This window comes from Zalophus californianus, chromosome 11, assembly GCF_009762305.2.
Source record: "Zalophus californianus isolate mZalCal1 chromosome 11, mZalCal1.pri.v2, whole genome shotgun sequence".
NCBI lineage: Eukaryota > Metazoa > Chordata > Mammalia > Carnivora > Otariidae > Zalophus > Zalophus californianus.
This window is the reverse complement of record NC_045605.1, coordinates 54805319-54828213: the sequence shown is the minus strand read 5'-3', so window position 1 is coordinate 54828213 and position 22895 is coordinate 54805319. Positions and strand designations below refer to the sequence as shown.

General features: G+C 38.5%; 1 protein-coding gene across 2 annotated transcripts in view; it reads right to left on the bottom strand.

Moving 5' to 3' along the window:
• PAK1 (p21 (RAC1) activated kinase 1) overlaps positions 1-22895 on the bottom strand; it is a 150066-nt gene that overhangs the window by 103685 nt on the left and 23486 nt on the right. The gene's annotated exons all lie outside the window — the stretch shown is intronic.

Below are 22895 nucleotides of genomic sequence, written 5' to 3'. Positions count from 1 at the left end.
ATCTTAAGCAAGTTACCAAACTGAACACCAACAGTAATGAGATAAGGGCAGCAAAATATAATAGAATATGGACTCTGGAATTAGATCTAGTTTCGATTCTTGACTCTGCCACCTTGACCTGGTTATTTAACTTTTTTAAACTGGAATTTCCTCACCTATAAAATGGGGATAAAGTTTTTATTATAAATTGTTGGAGAAATAAGGTTTAAAGCACCTATCAAAAGTGCCATGAAGAGCAGGCGTTTAAAATGTACCTATCTAGGGGCGCCTGGGTGGCTCAGTTGTTAAGCATCTGCCTTCGGCTCAGGTCATGATCCCAGGGTCCTGGGATTGAGCCCCGCGTTGGGCTCCCTGCTTGGCAGGAAGCCTGCTTCTCCCTCTCCCACTTCCCTTGCTCGTGTTCCCTCTCTCACTGTGTGTCTCTGTCAAATAAATAAAATCTTTAAAAAAAAATAAAAAATAAAATGTACCTATCTTTTAGCTACATTTGCTATATTATTTGTAACATTTTGCTATTATTTGCATTATTATTTACAATAATTTGTATTATTATTTATATTTGCATTATTTGTTACATTATTTACATTACTTTTTTATTTTTATTTATGTTATTTTTGCTATATTATTTGCAAATCTATCTTTTGCAAATAACTAATGTGTACACAGAGTTTTATATGCATCTACAATATCATTTATGCCCCATAACAACCCTGAGAGATTATGTAATAATAGTGGTACACTTTTTTCAATTTGACAGATGAGGCAACTTGAAACAAGAATAGAATGAGTTAATGTGCCCAATTTTAACAGTGAGTTAAATATACAGCTGAGCCTAAAACACATAATCCAAACTCCCTCTCCAGTGGCCTTTCCTCCTCATGGAGTTTGTGCTGCTGAAGGAAATGGCCCTTCTCACGGATTATTCCCTTTCACCAGAATGTGGAATAATATGAAAAGAAATCATCTCTCTGAGATGGGAGTGTGATTAAGGCCAACTAAAAAAAAAAAGCAAAACATCTTTCTTCTACTCAGAACCAGAATAGAGTGAGTCACCTAATACCTAGCCACTTAGAACTTATCAAAACAGCAAATTCTTCAGAAGGACCTAAGTGAAGGAAGCCCCACAAAAGGCAAGTAATTTCACAACATGCTATAACTAGAGAGACTCTTACATACCACCAAGTCCAATTTTCCCATGTACACATGGTGAATCTGAGACCTGGAGAAGGGAAAGGACATATCTGAAGAAAAAAAGAGTTACAATATGCCAACCCTACAATCACTGAGTGGCCTGAAAATAAGGTCATTTTACAGTTCATTTGGTAACTATCACACATCAACACAAGATGCTGTCTTTATCATATTCCTGTGTTTTCAACTGTAATTCTGTGTATTTTTCGTCTCCACAATTACGGTGAATGGACCCAACATCTTAGTCATGTGTGTACTCCCATAGGCTTCGTAAGCAGTTCGTGCTCAAAAATTACTTCTCATAAAACACAATATGATTGATGGTATCAGAAAGATGGTTTAATGTCCAAAAAAAAAAATCAATCAATATACCATATTAACAGAGTAAAAAGCAAAAGCTATAAGATCATCTCTACTGACACACAAAAAGCATTTTACAAACACTAACACCCTTTTATGATGAAACAGTCAAGAAACCAGTAATAGAAGGAAACTTCCTTAACTTGATAAAGGGCATCTACCAAAAAACCCCACACCTAATATCATACTTAAATTGGTAAATTTGAATGCCTTCTTCCTAAAATCAGGAACAAGACAAGGATATCTGCTTTTGCCACCTTTATTTAACATTGTATTGGAGGTTCTGGCCAGAGCAATTAGGCAAGGAAAAACAAATAAATAAAAGCAACAAGATTAGAAAAGTACAACTACTTCTATTTGAGATGTCATGAGCTTGTATATAGAAAATCCTGAGGAATCCACACATACACAGACATAAGCACACACAACTATTAGAATTAATAAATGAGTTCAACCAGGTTGCAGGATATAAGAGCAATACAAAAATTAATTATATTTCCATACATGAGCAATGAACAATCCAAAAGCTGAAAAATTTGTTTTAAATTACATTTACAATAGCATCAAAAAGAAATAAGAGAATAAAAGAAGTGCAAGATTTGTACAACCTTGAAAAAGAACAAAGTTGGAAGACTCACACTTCCCAATTTCAAAACTTACTACCAAGCTGCAGTAAGGGACACAATGTGGTACTGGCATAAAAACAGTGATACAGATCAATGAAACAGAACTGAGAGTCCAGGATATAGATATAACTCTTATATCTATGGCCAAATGATTCTGACAAAGTGCCAAGACAATTCAATGAGAAAAGAATAGTCTTTTCAACAAGTGGTGCTGGGACAACTGGATATCCACCCGAAAAAGTATGAAGTTGGACTACTACCTCACAATATAGACAAAAAAGTAATTCAAAATGGTACCTACATCTAAATGTAAAAGCTGAAACTACAAAACACTTACATGAAAACCTAAGTGTAGATATTTATGACCTGGGACTAGGCAATTATTTGTCCAATATGGCACCAAAAGAAAAACTAAATAAATTGGACTACATAAAAATTAAAAACGTTTGTGCATCAAGAAAGTGAAAAGAAAATCCACAGGAGAAAATATTTATAAATCATATATCTGATAAGGAACTGCAAGAATATATAAAGAACTCTTACAATACAGGCATACCTTATTTTATTGCACCTCACAGACACTGCATTTTTTACGAATTAAAGATCTGTGGCAATGCTGCACTGAACAAGTCTACTAGTGCCATTTTTCCAACAGCATTTGTTCATTTTGTGTCTCTGTGTCACATTTTGATAATTCTCACAATATTTCAAATTTTTTCATTATTATTATTATATTTATTCTGATGATCTGTGATCAGTGATCTTTGATGTTCCTATTGTCATTGTTGTGAGGCACCACAAACCATGCCCATATAAGATGGTGAACTTAATCGATCAATGTTGTATGTGTTATGACCACTCCACCAACCAGCTGTTTTCCCATTTCTCTCCCTCTCCTTGGGCCTCCCTATTCCCTAAGACACAACAATATTGAAATTAGGTCAACTAATAACCCTACAATGGCCTCTAAGTGTTCAAATGAAAGGAAATTTCCATGTCTCTCACTCTTAATCAAAAGCTACACATGACTAAGCTTAGTGAGGATAGAAGATCAAACCAGTCACAACTATGCCTTAAGCAAAAACTTAATCCAGAAAAAAGTCCTAACTGTCTTCAATTCCGTGAAGACTGAAAGAGGGTGAGGAAGCTGCAGAAGAAAAGTGTGAAGCTAGCAGAGGTTGGTTGATGAGGTTTAAGGAGAAAAGCTGCCTCCATAACATAAAAGTACAAGGTGACCAGCAAGTGCTGATGTAGAAGTGGCAGCAAGTTATCCAGGAGATCTAGCTAAGATCATTCATGAAGGTGGCTACCCTCAACAACAGATGTTCAATATAGAAAAACAGCCTTCTATTGGAAAAAGATGCCTCTAGAACTTCCATAGCTAGAGAGGAGATGTCACTGCCTGGCTTCAAAGCTTCAAAGGACAGGATGACTCTCTTGTTAGGGGCTAATGTAGCTGGTGACTTTAAGTTGAAGCCAGTGCTCATTTACCATTCCAAAAATCCTAGGGCCTTGAAGAATTATGCTAAATCTACCCTGCCTGTGCTCTATAAATGGAACAACAAAGCCTGGATGAGACCACATCTGTTTACAACAAGGTTTACTGAATTTTTAAAGCCCACTACTGAGACCAACTACTCAGAAAAAAAGGATTCCTTTCAAAATATAACTGCTTGGGGCACCTGAGTGGCTCAGTTAAGCGTCTGCCTTCAGCTCAGGTCATGATCCCAGGGTCCTGGGATGGAACCCTGAATCAGGTTCCTTGCTCAGCAAAGAGTCTGCTTCTCCCTCTCCCCTTACCCTTCCCCTCCAATCATGTTTGTTCTCTCTCTCAAATAAATAAATAAAATATTTAAAATATATATATATTATAAATTTATATATAATATATTTTTAAATATATATTACATATATCTATAAAATATATATATAAAAACATATATATATATAAAACTGCTCAGTGACAATGTACCTGGTCACCCAAGATGGAGATGTACAATGAGATGAATGTATTTTTTTTTAAGATTTTATTTATTTATTTGACAGAGAGACAGCAAGAGAGGGAACACAAGCAGAGGGAGTGGGAGAGGGAGAACCGGCTCCCCGCTGAGCAGAGAGCCCGATGTGGGGCTTAATCCCAGGACCCTGGCATCATGACCTGAGCCGAAGGCAGACACTTAACGACTGAGCCACCCAGGCACCTCCGAGATGAATGTTTTCATGCTCACCAATACAACATCCATTCTGTAGCACATAAATCAAGGAATCATTTTGACTTTCAAGTCTCATTATTTAAGAAATACATTTAATAAGGCTGCCATAGATACTGATTCTTCTGATAAATCTGGGCAAAGAAACCTGAAAACATGCTGGAAAGGATTCACTATTCTAAATGCCATTAAGAACATTCATGATTCATGGGAAGAGGTCAAAATATCAATATTAACAGGAGTTTGGAAGAAGCTGATTCGAACCCTAATAGATGATTGTGAGGGGTTCAAGACTTGAGTGGAGGGAGTAATGGCAGATGTGGAAACAACAAGAGAACTTGAATAAGAGCCTGAAGACATGACTGAATTGCTGCAATCTCATGATAAAACTTGAATGGATGAGCAAAGAAGGTATTTCTTGAGATAGAATCTACTCCTGGTGAAGATACTGTGAAGACTGTTGAAATGACACAAAGGATTTAGAATATTACATAAATTTAGTTGATAAAGATGTAGCAGGGTTTGAGAGGATTGACTCCAAATTTGAAAGCAGTTCTTCGGAGGGTAAAATACTGTCAAACAGCATTGCATCCTACAGAGAAATCATTTGTGAAAAAAGAATCAATCAATGCAGCAAAACTCAATGTCTTATTTTAAAGAAATTGCCACAGCCACCCCAGCCTTCAGCAACCACCACCCTGATGAGTGAGCCATCAACACTGAGGCAAGACCCTCCACCAGCACAAAGATTACAACTCACTAAAAGCTCAGATGATGGTTAGCATTTTTAGTAATATTTATTTTAAGTAGGCTCCATGCCCAGCACAGAGCCCAATGTGGGCCTCGAACTCACGACCATAAGATCAAGACCTGAAGGGAATCTGGGTGGCTCAGTCGGTTAAGCATCTGCCTTTGGCTCAGGTCATAATCCCAGGGTCCTGGGATCAAGCCCCGTGTCACAGCAGAGAGTCTGCTTCTCCCTCTCCCTTTGCCCCTCCCCCTGCTCCTGCTTGCTCTAATTTAAAAAAAAAAAAAGCAAGACCTGAGCTGAGATTGAGAGTCAGACACTCAACCGACTGAGCCACCCAGGTACCCCATAAAGAATTTTTTTACGTTTTTTACTTATTTAAGTAATCTCTACACCCAACGTGGGGCTCGAACTCATGACCTCAAGATCAAGAGTCACACACTCTTCTGACTGAGCCAGCCAGGTGCCCCTGTAATAAAGTATTTTTTAATTAAGGTATGTATGTTGCTTTTTTTTAGACACAATGCTATCACACACTTAACAGACTACAGTATAATGTAAACATAATTTTTACATGCACTGGAAAACCAAAAGATTCATTTGACTCACTTTATTGCAAATATTCTTTACTGTAGTGGTCTGGGACCAAACCCACAGTATCTTCAAGGTATACCTGTAAGAGTGTTGGTGGTGTAGCAGTGAACATAGCTGCCTTCCAAGTATGTCTATAATAGTAAAAAGACAATCCAATTTAAAAATGGACAAAGGATCTGAATAAACATTTGTCCAAAGATATACAAAGGGCCAATAAGCACATCAACATCATTAGTCATTAGGGAAATTCAAATCAAAGTTATAATTAGATACCATTTCACACCCATTAGGATGCCTATAATAAAGACACATAATGACAAATTTTGGTGAGGATGTGGAGAAATTGGAACCATCATACAATGCCGTAGAAATGTAAAATGGTGCAGTTCTTTTGGAAAAAAGTTCAGCATTTCCTCAAAGGTTAAACAGAGTTACCATATGATCCAGCAATTCCACTCCTAGATATATATTTAAAATAAATGAAAATATACATCCACACAGAAACTGTACATAAATGTTCACAGCAACATTATTCATAACAGCAAAAAGGGAGAAACAACCCAAACGTCCATCAAATGTGAAAGAATACGTAAAATGTGGTATATCCATACAACGGAGTATTATTTGGTGAGAAAAATCACCCAAATATTGTTCAGCAATAAAAAGAAATGATACCTATTACAACATGGATAAACCTTAAAAACAAACTGAGTGAAAGAAATAAGATACAAAAGACCACATATTGTAGGATTCCATTTACATGAAATGTCCAAAATAGGCAAATCCAATCTACAGAGACAGAAAAATAGATTAGTAGTTTCCTAGGGCTAGGGTGATGAGGATAGAGAAGAATGGCAAGTAACTGCTAATGGCTATAAGGTTTCTTTTAGGAAGATAACCTGGATTGGAGTGATGACTACACAATCCCATGAATATACTAAAAAACACTGAACTGTACACCTTAAGTAGGTGAATTTATGGTATGTTAATTAAATTTCAGTAAAGCTGTTACACACACACACACACACACACACACACACACACTTCAGTAAAATGGCAAGAACACCCACTGGTCTTAAGAGTCAGACCTAAGTTCAAATCCTGGTTCTACTATTCACTACCTGAATAACCATGACTTCTCACTCAATCTATTTTCTTTATTTGTAAGATGAGGATAATAATAATAATCACGACCTTTGCAAAATGGCTGGGAAATAAGGTAAGAAAAACACAAAAGCACTTTGCATACAGCTAATTTCCTAAGATACTTATTTTCTCTTGATAAACATTTCTTGTCACTAGACCAAAATAATCTTATTGATCAAAATAACTGAAACAAGGAGAGAAGGACACTTTTCTCATTTCATTTAAGTAGCTCTGTGGTTTTTTCCCACAAGCTAAAAGGAAAATGAACAGACCTGACTCCCAGACCAGTACTCCTTCTGTGGAGCTAACTTAGATAACCTTGCGAGCACTTTCTCTTTCCCTTCCCTAATTCTTCTGTGCTTCTCCCTCTTCCTCTCCCTATTCCTCCTTCCCAGGTTTGGATCTGTTTCTTTTCTAGTGTCATCTGAAGTGAGAGACAGGGACGACCTTTCTCCCCACCCTTCCAGTTACCTACCTTTAGAAGGACCTGCCCTCTCGAGCTCCAGTATGGGCTTTCGACCAGAAGCCAAAAACTCTTCTTATTTACTTTTTTTTTTTTTACAGAGGCCAAGCTGAGCTGCTTTGGTCACCTCTCTCTGCTCTCTCCCGAGGTTAGGCAGGCATTCTGCCTGAAAGCATAACTTGGGTCAGACAACCTGGAGTAATTTCCTTTTCCCTGTCTATGGGAATGAACTAGCCTTAAGGAGGGGCCATAGGCAAGTTGTAACAGCTTATGTTGGACTTTCTTCCCAGGAAGTGGTTTCAAAGAGAAAAAAGACCATGGGTGTCTTGGTGAGAAAAAACATGGAAAAAGAATATGTAAGAGAAAAAGACTATCGATGGCTTTAACAGAGTATTCAGCCGCACACAGGACATGTCAAACATTTCCCAGATCTAATTCCTACCAGTACTTCGAGGACAAATGCCTGCCTCCTCAAAAAAAGCCTCCCATGACCGCTTCAGCCCAAGAAAATATTAAGCAAGTACTCATTATGTGTTGGCCCCTATAGTTACTTTATCTCATTTAATCTTCACAACCTGAGGTCATTATTATCCCCATTTCAGAGATGAAGAAACTGGTAAGAGAGGTTAAGTAACTTGCCTTACTGCCTTAGCCAGTAAGTAGCAGAGCTGCAATTTATCCCGAGATCTTTCAGACAGCAGAAAACTAAGCTCTCAACTAATTTACTAAACTGCTTCTCAAGACAATTTCCCCCTTCTTTGAACCTATATTATATTTACTGTCTGTATCACATATTAAGCAATTAATTTCAGGCTGTCTTGTCTTAGTTACATGTGTATTAGATTTGTTCCAGACCCTGTGCTAGCACCTATGAATAAAAGATATAAATAGCAGGCAGTCTCTTCTCCAAGGCAGGGCTTCTCAAACTGTTTTGACTACAACCTACAGTAAGAATACAATTTATATGGAGAAACAGTATATATGCACATACACATGTGTGTGCATGCACACACAATCTATAAATATAAAACTAAAACACAAGTTTCACAAAACAATCCTTGCTCTTTCTATATACCATGTATTCTGATTTTTTTTTCTGGCATATTCTGTTTGACTTTTTAAAAATGCTGGTCCAACGTACTATGTTAAATCAACAATCCATGGGTTATGACTTACACAGTTGGAAAAAAACACTGCCCTTGAGAGCTCCCAGGTTAAAAGGGGAAATAAGACATTAGTAATAGTAAAAATAATGACAATAACAGTAGCCAACATTTCAGGAACTTTTATTGTGTGTCTAGCATTCTAATAAGCACTTTACGTGAATTATTTGGATCCAAAATCCAACCCAGGTCTGTCTGTTTAAATCCAATGTCCATATTCTTTTGACCACACCACACTGCCTATGCAGCATGAGAACTATAATGAGGAACACTTCCATGAGGAAATGGCGGGGGGGAGGGAACAGTCAGGAAACTTCACAAAAGTGAAGGTTTCTGAGTGTGTCTTGAAGTATAAATTTTAAAGAATTTGGCACATGAACGCCTATAGGTGTTCTATAAGTATCTGTGGATAGAACCCTTTACCTTCTCTTGTGATACTGAAAAATAGCATGTTATTTTTAGACAGAAATCTACGAAATTTTTAACTGATGCTGTCTCTCCTAATAGAAATCTCAAGGTACACCTGCCACATGGCACTTTAAAAAAAAGTTTTAGAGTTTGGTAACAGTTTCTCTGGAAGAACTGTCTATGGAATGACACCCAGTATTGGCTACCAGGAGACCAGGGTCTTAATGCCAGAATTTATGTGTGTCTTTGGGCAGATGACTCTACCTCTCTGGGACTCAGTTACTAATCTGTAAAATGATGGAAACAGGCCATATGACCACTAAGGTTCTTTCTAGTACTAATAAATTCTAATAATAAATTCTAGTGATTCTACTGCTAATAAATCCAGCAAGTCCATGAAAAAGAATAAATAATTTTAATAAAACCCACTTACCCACAAAGACATGAGGATGAATTTGAGGTTCTAGAACTGAGCTCCTGGGTCTGTCTTGCCTGATCCCCTTAGCTGGATGTGGGATGAATGCACACCCAAAGACTTAACACTATTTCATCCACCAGAACCTAAGTTTCTTCATGTGAAAGGCTGGTGATTAGAAGCCACATAGGAGTAGATTTTAGTTTTAAGGGCCAAAATGTCAAACCACGAAAATGACTGTCTCTAGCAATAGAGAGCTCTCCATCATGGAAGTATGCAAGCAGGTATTACAGAAATATTTGGTAGGAACTTTGCATAAGAAATTCAAACATAGGTTAAAAGCTGTGTTAGACATCCTTACAAGGAACTTTCAGTCCTAAAATTCTACAATTCTCTCTTCACACAACAGAAAGAATAGCCTTTAGCACACATTGGAGGGGAAAAAATACCCAAAAAGTTTCCTGAACTTTTCCACTCTCCTTCCCTCCTTCTTTCCATATTTCGATTCCAGCACACTATGTCATTCACAGCCACAGACATCTGTCTGCTCTTTTCAGGATTTGTTTTTAATTTATGAAGAGGAAGGATGGGTTTAGTCATCAAGGAAAGAACCACTAAGTATACCTTCAGGGCCCAGGTCCACACCAGCGAATACCTCTCAGAAGAATGGGACATTACGAGATTGGTTCTACGCAGCAGTAACCAAACTCAAGTTGCCATTGGTTTCTCAGGGCACATAGGTTAATGGCCCTCAAAGCATAAAGTTAGGAACCTACTGTGGCTACCTATGCCAGCCCCAGCCACCCAAACTAGTTGAAGACACTCCTGTAACTGGAGAATGAGGTATTATAAACTGAGTCCCTGCTGCCTCTACTGGGTGATCTTGGGCCATTCATTGCTTCGCTTTGAGCCTGAATAATTCCAATTATAAAATGTATCAATTGTAAAATGAATAAATAAGATGATCCATAAGACTTTTTCCAGTACTGATATTGTTACTCTAATATAAAATAGTATTCTTATAATTTAATTAGCATTTAACCTAAATTCTCAAAAACATAAGTACAAAAATAATAGTAAACACTTAACACCTAATGAACACATATTTTGGCAGATGCAGTACTTTGCATGCTTACTTCCTTTCTTCTTCACAGCAATCCTATTTTATATATGAGGAAACAAACTGAGAATGATTAAGAAATTTGCCCAAGTTCACAAAGGTGAGTAGGAGAGCCAGAGCTTCACCTAGACCAACTGATTCTAAGTCCAGTCCTCTTTCTGCTAAACTATTCATTTCCAGGCTTCTATTCCAAAAAGAATATTACCAGGAAAGAAAGAGAACAGAGAGTAAAGAAGGCTAAAACCTAACTTCAACCAGCTGGCCAATGATCTGCTTTCTAGAGCCAATAGAGAAATAACAAAAAGTATTGGAGCCATCAAAAGACAAGAACACTCTTAAGCTGCTGGAAGCAAGATTCATTTGAAATTCCTCCCATCTCTATCTTCTCTCTCCATTAGTCTCCAAAAGATAGATGGGCTTGGGGACCAATAATAGGCCAGAGAAAGTATGTTTACATCTAAATAATCCAAAGGAGACAGAGGCCAATTTATAGGACCAGTCCTTCTCACCTGCTGCTGATTTACCCAGTCATCTCCTCTCCCAGGAAGCCTGTTGCATGACCTCTGCCTTTCCAAGGAAGGCCTTCATTCATTCCTCCAGATCCAGATCCTAATTCCAGAAGAAGCTATACCACCTTAAAGACGGGAGACACAGCCAGCAGCAACGAAGGCCCACCTCTCCCTCTGCTGGCTTAAAGGAAAAATCTAAGGAGGAAAGGGTGAGAAAAACATCTAGGTTTCTTAGGAGACATCTAGGTCTGCTGCTCTGCTGCTCTATCTGTAGAAATGTAGAAAGGATAGTATGCCAGCACCCCTTAGGCTACTGCTCACCCAGTGACATCAGAAAAACCAACCCTTTTCTTTACATGGAGAAGTCTTTTGAAATCACTCAACCCAACGGTTTCCAAGTTTTTCTAAAAGTCTCTCAAACTTTTTTTCCCAACAAATCTTACAGAAACACCAATATCTAAACAGATAAATGTAGTGTTGCTCTGGCTGAAAAGGAGGTGGGGAAGTTCCACTTCCTCAGCCTCTTCCCACTTCCCAGTCTCACCACAATAGCCTGTGAAGTTGCACTTTAAAACCCTGAGACTCTATTTAACACCTTCTTATTTTACTTAAAGAAACTAGGGTCCAGAGGGAGAACATGACTTTGTCAAGATCACACAGTCAGTTAGTGCCAAAGCTGCAACTCAAATTCAGATGTACTGACTTAAATGGCAATTTCCCATCTCATCACACTATTCCTTTGAGATGATCACATGAAAATGAACGTGAAAGGGTTTTAAAAGCACTAAGTGCTGGAGGCTTGCAGAGTTCCTTCAGCTAATTTTCTCTACAGGTAAAAGAATCAAAATGCTCAGATTTCCAAGGTTAATTTCACCAGATAAAACTCAATGGCAAAGAAATCCTCTCATGTTCCCCAACTCCTCAATAAAGTGTCTATTTGTAAGAACAGGCATGATTATGTTACCAACTTAGAAAGACTGATAGTAAATAAATAAGATTCAGGAGGCTTCTGCAGGACTCCCTGCTCCCTGTGTCCCGGGAAATCATCCCTTAAAGACATGGGAATTTTCCGGATATCCACCATGCCTGGAACATAGACTAGAATCTACCCCTGTATATTAAATAAAGTTAGCTTTTTAGGGACACCAGGGTGGCACAGTTGGTTGAGCGTCTGACTCTCGGTTTCAGCTCAGGTTGTGATCTCAGGGTCCTGAGGATCCAGCCCTGTGTCGGGCTCTGCACTCAGCACAGAGACTGCTTGGGGTTCTTTCCCTCTGCCCCTCCCACATGTGCTTTCTCTCGCGCGCATGCGCTCTCAAAAATAAATTAATTTAAAAAATTTTGTTAAATAAAGTTAACTCCTTAATAAATTATGTGTATAGCCTAGGCCTCAAAATTTCTCTACAGCTATGGTAGCCAGCCTCCAAGACAATATCCAATGGTCCCTGCCTCCTGGTATTTGCATCTTTGTGTACTCTTTCCTACCTAGTAGAAGGGTTGGTCTGTGTAACCAAAAGAATACAGAGTGATGGTATGTCATTTCTGAAATTAAGATTATAAAAGACACTACAGCTTCTGTTTTGGCTCTTTTCTCTCTCAGATCATTCACTGTGGGGAAGCCAGCTGCCATGTCATGAGCTGCCCAATGGAGAGACCACGTGGCAAGTAACCGAAGTCGTCAGCCTGCCAACAGCCAGCAAAAAACTGAAGCTGGCCAATAACCAGATGAGTGAGTGTGGCAGGGGATCCACCAGGCCCAGTTGAGCCTCTAGATGATTGTAGCCCTGGGCAACAGCTTCCCTGTAATCTCAGCTGAGATACTGAGCCAGAACCACCCAGCTTGGCCACTCTAAAATTCCTCACCCTCAGAAACTGTGTAAGATAATAAATGTTTATTTTTTTAAGCTGCTAAATTTTGCAGGCAATTTATTTAAGCAACAGTACATAACTAATACAACCAAGAAACTAAGGCTTCCGGGTTTATATCCGAAAGCCCATTATGAAACCAAAAGTCCAGTTGAAACAAAACCTAAGGCCTCTAGGGTTGGGGCTTCCCCTTAAACAGTAACTCTCTGCATTGCTTACTCATAAGGTAACCAGCTGAAAGTCACTTCATCTCTCTTAGCTGTGGTTTCCTTATTGAACATATAGGGATATTTCCCTTGTAGATTATGATGAGGATTAAATGAGAACAGCTCATAAAAGCATCTTTAAAACTGTATAACTATACAAATTAAAATTGTTATAATAAAGACTTTGGAAGGTACCCCACCAAGCACACCCCCAACAGCCATCAAAAGGAAGATGACTCTGCTGAGTGAAGTCACATGGAGTAGTTTCTTTTTTACCATTGATCTGACTATATTAAAGGTATTTCCCTCTATCACTGCCCCTCATAATAACAAAAAGTAACAATTACCAATGCTTGGTATTACATACCAAATATAATGCTAAGTGCTTTCACATTATTTTCTCATTTACTACTCCATTTAATATACAAGGAAACAGAAACTTAGGTTAAAGTGATTTGGTTAGTAATGGAGCCAGAATTGAACTTCACATCCATGCAACTCCAAAGACCATGTTCTTTCCACTAAACCAATATGCTGCTTACTATACCTAGGAGCCTGAAAGTATCCAATACAAAAGGCATTCAGATACAACTAAAAACTGAAAAAATGAAAGAGAAAGGAAGAAAGATCACCTTTCAAGTTAATGGGGAAATAAAAAGATTCAGGAGATGTGGACTTTGGTCCTATCCATGGCACCAAGCAGCTGTAACACCTTGGGCAAGTTATCTATTAGTGAAAAATTTAAAAACCCTCATATTTACATAGTACTTTGGAATCTACAAAGCATTCTGAAGTATCTGCAAATATTTGACTGTAACAGCAAACCTTGAAGGTAGTTTTAATTCACTCCATTTTACAAATGAGAAAGCTGAGACTCAAAAAGTTATTTTGAGCTATTAAACAGCTAGTACATGCCAGAGATAATACACCTAGATTTCTTTATTCTCAGAGGTACCTGAGACTCAATACTTTTAGGGAATGTCCAAAGGTCAGAGCAAGGACAAGAGTCCAGTTTCCTTGACAGATGTTGGCAAGGATGCAGAGAAAGGGGAACCCTCCTGCACTGTTGGTAGGAATGCAAGCTGGTGCATCCACTCTGGAAAACAGTTCGGAGGCTCCTCAAAAAGTTGAAAATAGAGCTACCCTATGACCCAGCAATTGCACTACTGGGTATTTACCCCAAAGATACAAATGTAGTGATCCGAAGGGGCATGTGCACCCCAATGTTTATAGCACAATGTCCACAATAGCCAAACTATGGAAAAAGCATAGATGTCCATCAACAGATGAATGGATAAAGAAGATGTGGTATATTATGCAAACATCAAAAAGATGAAATCTTGCCATTTGCAACGACATGGATGGAACTAGTGGGTATTATGCTAAGTGACATAAGTTAATCAGAGAAAGACAAGTATCACATGATCTTACTGATACGAGGAATTTGAGAAACAAGACAGGGGATCATAGGGAAAGGGAGGGAAAAATGAAACAAGATAAAACCAGAGAGGGAGACAACCGTAAGAGACTCTTAATCTCAGGAAACAAACTGAAGGTTGCTGGAGTGGAGGGGGGTGGGTGGGATGGAGTGGCTGGGTGATAGACATTGGGGAGGGTATGTACTATGGTAAGCGCTGTGAATTGTATAAGACTAATGAATCAGACCTGTACCCCTGAAACAAATAATACATTTTATTTAAAAAAAGATAATTTAAAAAAAAAAAAAAAGAACACCATTTCCTTCTTACTCCCCTAACTCCAGGTATACAAACCTGGAGAGCTTTTTATTTATTTATTTATTTTAAACTGCTTACTGAAGTATTTTTTACATAATTTTTTTTAAGATTTTATTTATTTATTTGACAGAGAGAGACACAGCGAGAGAGGGAACACAAGCAGAGGAAGTGGGAGAGGGAGAAGCAGGCTCCCCACCGAGCATGGAGCCCGATGTGGGGCTTGATCCCAGGACCCCAGGATCATGACCCGAGCCGAAGGCAGACGCTTAACGACTGAGCCACCCAGGCGCCCCATGGAGAGCTTTTTAAAAACACTGATGCCTGAACCCCATACCTACCTTTACCCCCCAGATTTAATTTATTTGGTTCTGCCTGGGTGGAATCTAAGTATCAACATAATTTTAAGCTTTCTAGGAATGGCCACACTTGAGAACTACTGCCCTAATCCCAAGAGTCACAGATTAAGAAATGTCATGATTCAACCTTATTTTCTTATTCCTTGAGTGAACCCATCTATTTTTTTTTGTAAATTCATCACATTCACAAAGAAAAAGATCTTCTATTATTACAAATGACTGTGTAAGTTAAAATAATTTAATTTTTGTTACCTAAGAACAAATTTTTATGCAATATGCAATCAACATCTTACTGGTCAAGACTGGATATGTGGCATGCATCAATAAAATTGCCATAATAGTATACTGTGAACAAAAATAACTAAGAAGAAAACTGAAGTAATCCTGTTTCTCTAAATATCCCTGCTTGAGGATCTCAGAACTCCTTGGTTCTACCAAGATGAATTTACCTGGAGTGTCCTCTTAGGAGGGTTTGGATATTGTACAGACTTGTTTCATAATATCTCCACTTCTCTCTGCTAATTCAACTCTTACCTGACGAAGTTCTTTCCTTAACCCTCAAACCTATAGTTATGGGTTTGAACTGTGTCTCCCAAAATAAGATATGTCAAAGTCCTAAACCCTAGTATCTCAGAATGGGATTTTATTTGAAAATAATTTTTAGAAAGGTAATTAAGTTAAAATGAAGTTATTAGGGTGGGCCTTAATGCAATATGACTTGGGTCCTTCTAAGAAAGAGAAGTTTGGTAACAAATTTCCAAATTCTAGCTAGGCTGTTCCGGCCTGTGCTTACAAAGAAGTTGACACACACACACATACACACACACATACAACTGTGAAAAGACACAGAGAGAAGATGTCCATCTACAAGCCAAGAACTCCTGAGGCTACCAGAAGCTAGGACAAGGGCCTGGAGCAGATCCTTCCCTCACACCTTCAAAGGGAGCATGGCCCTACTAACGCCTTGATTTTGGACTTGTGGCCTCCAGAACTGAGACTATAATTTTCTGTTGTTCTAAGTCATCTAGTTTGTGGTACTTTGTTACAGGAGGTCTAGGAAACTAATTATCTGCCTTTCTCTAAACTCTTAAGTTTGTACCCAGTTTATTTGGTAGAACTGTTCAATTTTTTAGCATATACATCCTACTGTCCTAATGAAATCAAAGCCTTTCGAGGGCAGGAACACCATTCATCTACCACTCTTAGGGAGAGATTGATCTCAGAAAAAGTATTCAGGAAACATTTGCTCACTTGATCACTTTCTGGAAAATGTTCAACAACCACTACTGTTGTTTTAGAATTTAACAACCAAAAAATCACTTTTCCTACTTCCATAATTCTGTTACACTGGAATTAGCTTTTTTTTTTAAGATTTTATTTATTTGACAGCGAGAGTGAGAGCATAAGCAGGGTGGAGGGGTAGAGGGAGAGGGAGAATCAGACTCCTCACTGAGCAGGGAGCCCAACACGGGGCTCGATCCCAGGACCCTGGGATTATGACCTGAGCTGAAGTCAGACACTTAACTAAGCCACCCAGGTGCCCCCAGAATTAACTATTTTTAAATCAACATTCTTCTTCATGAGTTTTTGGTACATATAATATCATTTACTCTCTGGTACCCATAAGTGAAAAACTCACAATATCATATAATCTTATACTGTTTGGGACTGAGAGAGAGCTTACAGACCATCTAGTGCAAACCTAACGTGGTGTTTTCCTCAATGCATACATACCATTTCTCTTTTGTTTTTTTAATTTTTTTTAAGATTTTATTTTTAAGTAATCTTTCCAGCCAATGCAGGGCTTGAACCCACAACCCTGAGATCAAGAGTCACATGCTCCACTGACTGAGCCAGCCAGGCACCCTGCTCTCTCGTTTATGATAAATGCCACATTCTCCCTTGTCCATTGTATTAGTTACTGGCTTACAAGGCTCCTTCTCACCATGCCACCTCCCATTTGGCTATACACATATCAGGGGTTGAGAGTCTCTCATTCATCCCCATTGCTTATCATGGTTCATAGTACATGCTCAATCAACAGTTCCTATTGTTTTCTCTTTCTTTGTCCATGCGCTTCTCCAAGACAGGAACTGGATCTTACTTACCTTTGTATACCTAGAGTCTAGCACAACAAGTAGCATAAAATAAATACAATAATATTTGTTGCTGATGTAATAAAAATGTTTCACTCACTATTTCTGTGCTAGGCTGTTCTAGCCTGTGAAATTACTAAGAAGTTTAGATGCCCAACAATCAACAAGCAAAAAGTAGCAAGTCAAAAAAGAGCCAATTTTTAGTCCAAAAGGAAAAATATATTGGCGAGATACTTTGAGTTAAATGTTGAGGTATCTTAAATAGGTTAGGTCCTAAAGACCCCACAGCTGCCTGGGACACCAGAAAGTAGAGATTCCAAACAGTTCTCTCTCAGAGAGTCACTCAGGTAGCTCTCAAAAGAGCAGACATAATTTTCTGCTTAACTGACATACATCCATTAACAGTACCCAAACCTCAAACAGACTAAGAACAACAGCCTGGCCAAGCATCTTGTCTCCACTGGTATAAAGAGAAGTCCAAGCCAGCATCAGAAAAACACTAATTCAGACTTCCAAAAAACTTCTCAGTTCCTAATAGGCTCCAGTGACTTCCTAAAGAAGTCCTTTAGATTGTGTTGAAGCCCAGAGAAATGGCAGTGCAACCCTAAAAAGACCTCACACATTTTCAAATTAGTGAAACTCAGTGGAAGCTCAAAAGAAGCTCATTCTTCCAATTTGAATGTCACCTTCTCTCTGGAGCCTTCATTGCCTCTTCTCCCCGCTTCCCACTCCTTGCTTAGATAATACTTGGTATATCTCTCTATTATACATTCATCACTGAGTGTTATAATAATTTTAGTGTCTTTCTTTCCCGCTAAAGCAGACACACAATAATCACAGCTGCAAAAAGCAAAAAGCTGTCCTTTCCCGTGTTAAGACCTCAGGTATCCTGGCTTGTCCTAATCCCAGGAGAAAAAGGAAAAAGAGTGAAATGTTTTAAAATGGCTGCCTGTTTACCATGTCTTAAGAGCTATGGATTTGTATACTGTGATTCCTCTTTTTTTTTAATTTAAATTCAATTAGCCAACATATAGTACAATATTAGTTTCAGATGTAGTGTTCTATAATTTATCAGTTGCATATAACACTCAGTGCTTTTCACCCAATTACCCCATCCCCCCACCAACCTCCTCTCCAGCAACCCTCAGTTTATTTCCTATAGTTAAGAGTCTCTAATGGTTTTTCTCCCTCTCTGATGATTTCCCATTCAGTTTTCCCTCCCTTCCCCTATGATCCTCTGAGCTGTTTCTTATATTCCACATATGAGTGAAACCATATGATAATTGTCTTCCTCTGATTGACTTATTTCACTCAGCATAACACCCTCCAGTTCCATCCACGCTGATGTAAATGGTAAGTATTCTTTTTTAAAGTATCATGCTCTGGTCAGTATGGTAGGCAGATACACAGACTTCAGAACACCCAGTCCTGTTTGTTTGAATCCTAGGCCTTAATCATCCTGAACAAGGGGCTAGACATTAGCATTAAAGGACCAGTGCTCTTCAGGAATCAGGAAAATTTCATAGTCCTTAGAATAGTAAGGAACTTAGAGGTCGCCAAGGCCAAGTTCCTCATTTTACAGAGGGAAACTGAGGCCCAAAAAGGGGAAAGGATTTGGTCAAGGTCCCAGAGTCTGCTAAAACCAAACTCATGTTTTGATTACTAGTTAAGTGCAATTTCTAATGTATCTTTTCTCTTAAAAAAAAAAATTCCAGGGGCAGCTGGGTAGCTCAGTCAGTTAAGCATCTGACTTTGGCTCAGGTCACAATCTTGGGGTCCTGGGATGGAGCCCAGCATCGGGCTCCCTGCTTAGCAGGGAGTCTGCTTGTTCCTCTCCCTCTGCCCCTCCCCACACCTGTGCTCTCTCTCTCTCCCTCTCTAATAAATAAATAAAATCTTTTAAAAAAATAAAAATAAAAATAAATTCCAGGGGCACCTAGATTGCACAGTCGGTTAAGTGTCCGACTCTTAGTTTTGGCTCAGGTCATGATCTCAGGGTTGTGAGATCCAGCCCCCCATCAGGCTCTGTGCTCAGCAGAGGGTCAGCTTGGGATTCTCTCTCCCTCTACCTCTGGCCCTCCCTCTCGTGAGCATACTCTCTCTCTCTAAAAATAAATCTTTAAAAAAATTCCAATCTCAAAAATGAGGATTTAGGGAGGTAATTTGTCCAAGGTCATACACCTAATAGATGATGAAGTCAAAATTTAAACCTAGGACATCTCCTGGAAAGGCCTAGCCTCTAACTCTCCCTTACTTTCATGGTGAAGTTTTTGCAACTCCAGATATAAATGCAACTTCATTTTCTTTACCTTTAACTTCCTTTGAAGTTTGCTTCTAGTTAAATTTGGCAGATTAAAAACACATTAACATATGTTCCTACCTAAAATCACACTAAAATGATAGTAAAGGTAAAAAAAACTCAACAAGGAAGAGAATGGGTAGCAGACATCAAAAGATGACAGATTTCAACAAATTTTTAGAGTATACATAGTAAATGGAGGATTTGTGACCTAAAAAAAAGAAAGGCAAAAGAAGCTGTAATTTACAGCATAGCATGGTCCCTGGACAAGAGAGAGATGTGTGGTACCTGGACTACAGGATCACATCCCTTAGAAAGAATCACTGGATTAAAACACCTAAAAGAAAAGGTCTAGGAAGTATAAATCATTTGCCCCAAATCACATAAGACTAACAAGAGCTTGAACTACGGTCTTCTCATTTTTGTTACCTTTCTATAATGCATTTGCTATTAGTCAACTTAGGAAAAGACAGAATGACTCATTACCCCATGTCACAAAACAAAGAGACAGAAGTGTTTCCCAATGTCTACCATTTGGCCTCCTTTACCAACTCCATAAGAGTCCTTTGTGTTTAGGTTCTCCCTGGTAAGAGCTTAGGCTATTCAAACAGTTGGAGTAAGAACCCCGTATTCCAATTCATATTCCAATTGTCTGATTCTACAGTTCTGAAAATGTAGGTTAACAGCACCTGGCAAAATATGACAAAGCTCAGAAGCAAAAGATCTCAGAAGCACTGTTTCAGGTCAAAGCTGAGCTCATCCACATTATCCATGATAGTGCGAGAGAAGCAGTTTTCATCCCTTTTTAAAACAGAACATGCCCTAAGGTAGGTGGTGTTATATCTGCTAACCAGCTAAAACAGATTCATTTGTAAGTGCCAAATTATAGGACTGCCTACAGTACCGATTAAGACATTAACAACTCCAGACCATTTCTTAATACACAGCAATTATGTGAGTGCCACCACTATTTGCACCTTACTCTCATTTGAACTCTTATCCATCACTGCATTAAACACATCTACATACTCACTTTGTGGTTTTCTGATGTGCACAGAAAGAATACTGAATTAGGAGTCAGAAGAATAGTTCTAAACACAGATCAAGCTTTGAAGTCAGCAAACAGGTTTGAAACCCAGTCCTTTGAATTACTAGTTGTGAGATCATAAATAGATCACTAATCTCTGGGCCTCAATTACTTCATCTATAAAATGGGCCTAATACTACATGAGAGACCTGTTGTAAGGACTAAGTGAGAGTATATGGCAACTTGCACACAGTAGGGCACTGAACAAATGTTAGTTGCCTCTTTTGTTGACCACCTCGTATATGACAGGTACTTTCAACATTGGAAGGGCTGACTGTTTGAGGAAGTGTTTAGGGAGAGGAAGGATAGATGAACAAGTAAAATTACAATACAATACAGTACAAACAAGTACAATACAATAAATGCTGCCATAGCTATTGGAATAAAGTATCACATAAACACTGAAAAAAAGGATATTCTGTCTGGAACAGAAGGAGAGTGTCAGGGAAGGTATCAGAGACAGATATTTTAACTGGGCCTTGAAGGTTGTTGAGCAGAAGTACAGCAAGCAAAGAAAAACATGTTACACAAAAGAAACTATGAGAAACAACTTAGGGAGACATGAAAGAGGCATATATGGCTTATCTAAGCAACAGTGAAAAAACTTGAGAGAAGTGAATGAGTTATACAGAATGAGAAAATTAACATAAAGAGCCTACCCATAGGAATTTTTTGTGGAGAGAAAAGTGGTATGAGAAGCAAGGAGAGGTAGTCATCTTAGAAACTCATGAAGAAAATATTTACTAAAAAAGAAAAGAAATAAAATCACCACTGTGATTATAAAGGATTATAATATGGAGAAGAGCTTGAATTTACTTTGTATGACCCAAGGGTCAGACTTACAAAGGTAGATGGAAATTAAAGAGTGACATAAAAATGGCCCAGGGATATTAATCACATACAGAGTGGAGTGTTTGGAATTTTAAAAGGAAATATCCCTTCTTTAAGTGGTGAAATTAGCCCAGAGAACTCAAAGAAGACAATTCTTATATACTGGTTAAGGAGCCCAGGCTTTCTCTTCCTCTTTGGGGACAGGACTTGACTTGATGGTCTTTTGATGCAACGAGGTTTGAGGAAGGTATTTCAGCCACTTCCTGAGGCTTTACACAATTCAATTCAACCTCAAAAGGGAACGCTAGCCCACACAAAAACAGCCTAAAAGAGAAAACTAAACTAAAGCAGGTAACTGACTTTAGAGGAAACTAGGCATGGGGCTTAAAGAGAGAGGGATCATAGGGCTGCAGAACAACACAGCCATCAATTATGCGTTACTTCATTAATGGAGGAGTGCATTTGCTGGGATGAGCACCAGGTGATGTATGGAACTGCTGAATCACTATATTGCACACCTGAAACTAATGTTACACTGTATGTTCACTGAACTTTAAATAAAAACTTCAAAAAATGTAAAAAAAATTATTCTATTTTTTCCTTTGCAATAGGAATACACAGATTTGAATCAGACAAGACCTCTACCTTCAAGGAGTTCCCATTCTAGTAAGGTAGAAGACATGGCAATCAGTGATTATCTTTGAGTCACAAAGACCTGGATTCAAATCCTAAGTCTACCCTTTACTAGGTAAGGCAAGTCATTTCCTTTATCTAAACTCTATATTCCTTATCTGTGAAATTGAGGGCATCAGCCTAATTCAAAGGGTTACTAAGTATTTGGTGAAATAATGTATTCAAAGCACCCAGAAGAATGTCTGATCTGTAGTATACATTAGTATGTATTTACTGAATTAATGGCTTATACGAGAGTATTCTTTTGGGGGAGGAAGAAGGAGGGAACCTATTAGCATTTCCCATAGCTGTCCCATAATCCTGGAACTTCTGAGGAAATGCTGTTTGCCTGACCATGCAAATGTTATGTTCTCTAGCTCTTGTGTATTAGAACCACCAACCCCATCCCAGGATTAAAAACCAGAAAGAGGAACCCAGCAGGTGCCACACAATGACTAGGAATGAAGGAAATAGTTGTCTGGCCTGACCAAGGTAGTAAAGGGAAGCTGGCAGTAAAGCAAAGCTTAAAAAACCCAAGACCTAAAATTTCACAAATCCATCAGGTTAAAGACTAGAAAAGCCTGATTAAATATAAATATAAATATCTCAGCAAAGTGGAGCTTGGATAAGATATTAGGGGACACCAGGTATTTATGGACCTCTACAGGCCACAGTACTTCTCCATTTCAAGTAGTCATTCTTTCAATAAAAAAAACATATCTACTGTAGGTCAGGTGTTTGGGGCAACAGAGGACTTAGACATGGTCCCAACACTTTGAGACATTTATGTCAG